At 31.4% G+C, this 1,400-nt stretch overlaps 1 long non-coding RNA gene across 1 annotated transcript; it reads left to right on the forward strand.

Moving 5' to 3' along the window:
• The first annotated feature begins 24 nt into the window (after positions 1-24).
• LOC111088906 lies at positions 25-1,014 on the forward strand. The gene is made up of 2 exons (XR_002613278.1): positions 25-494; positions 720-1,014. It is a non-coding gene; the product is annotated as an uncharacterized LOC111088906 (long non-coding RNA).
• The last annotated feature ends 386 nt before the right edge of the window (positions 1,015-1,400 follow it).

The raw sequence follows: 1,400 nt of genomic DNA on the forward strand, positions 1-1,400 counted from the left end.
ATTAACAAAATATTGCATAACAAACATCAGTAAATGAGAGCGTTCTGCACGTGATATTAACACCAGATCCTTTGAATGGTGCCAGAATGTAATGTTTCTACAGCACGCGCTGTCACCTCGCATAACCCATGTCTGTAAACTACATTACCTTAAAGTGCATTTTCATAGACAAAGAACGTTTATAACTTCCGATCCCAGTAAACAAAACTCATAATCAACCTGGCCGTCAGTATAGTTAAATCATGTGTCCAGTTATGAAGATCAGAATGCATTGTTTCGTCACTTGCGTAGCCTTGCTTTTAACAATATTTCGGTCGTAATTCCAATAATGTTTGAAGAGTTTCGACCAGCTTAGGTTAGTCCTAAATACAGTTAATAAAAGTAACAATAATAACTTTTTTTTTAGTTTGTGTGCTGTACCTATCACGGGTATAGTAAACCTGGTAGTAATACAACAAACCAAGCGTGATCTACACATGTTACGCCATCTATCGGTATGTTTACATGTTAATAAATATTAGATATTAATAGACGCAAATTGACAGAACACTGTTTCAAATACTATAGTTTGTATAAAAATGTTACATTACTTTTTTAAAATATTAGGATTTTAATTTACTTAGTTTTGCTTATTTTGTAATCTTTATAATTGTATTGGTTACTTAAAAATAATTATTATAAACTTACCTTTTTTTTTCTCGTTTTTTATATGCTTTCAGAAAAATACCTAATTCAAAGAGAAATATATCTTTCATATCTGTCGAAAACGTTGTCGTAAAACCCCGAAAATATATGACAAAATAGAAGGAGAAGCTGGAAAGAGGGTTGTAGTGTTGACAAACTTTCAAAATGACCTTCGTAATACACCATGAAAGTTTAATAATTAATCAGAATGTTACTGTTATATTTACATATTTTAGTCACGTAGTGATCTTACATCGGCTGTAACTCCATGTTTTTAAATATAGAATATGTACATATCTCTTTATGATGTAAATAAAAGTTATCATTATTGTGAAATTTGTTGTGTGTGTTAGTCCCATTGTTTTATGTTTACCAGAATGCACCACAAGGTATACACAACACGTAGACGACGTGTAAGTCAGTGAAGCAGTAACGAAAAATGAGTAAATTGGTATATACGTAACGAAAATATAGTAATAGTGTTAATATTTTGTAGAAATTCTTTCCGAGAAACTTTAGCGATACAAGTTATTTTCTTAAATAAAACTAGTTTATTTTTTTCTCAACTCACCTTTGCAATACACTTAATTTCCACAGTCACTTTTACTTAAACACACGCTGTAATTCACAACGAACGATTCACACTTTACTTACTACCGCGAATTGTCCGTCTCTATCTCTGCCTGTCTGCAATTCAATTAATTTATCTATGCCGT

This window comes from Limulus polyphemus, unplaced genomic scaffold, assembly GCF_000517525.1.
Source record: "Limulus polyphemus unplaced genomic scaffold, Limulus_polyphemus-2.1.2 Scaffold4705, whole genome shotgun sequence".
Classification (NCBI taxonomy): Eukaryota; Metazoa; Arthropoda; class Merostomata; order Xiphosura; family Limulidae; genus Limulus; species Limulus polyphemus.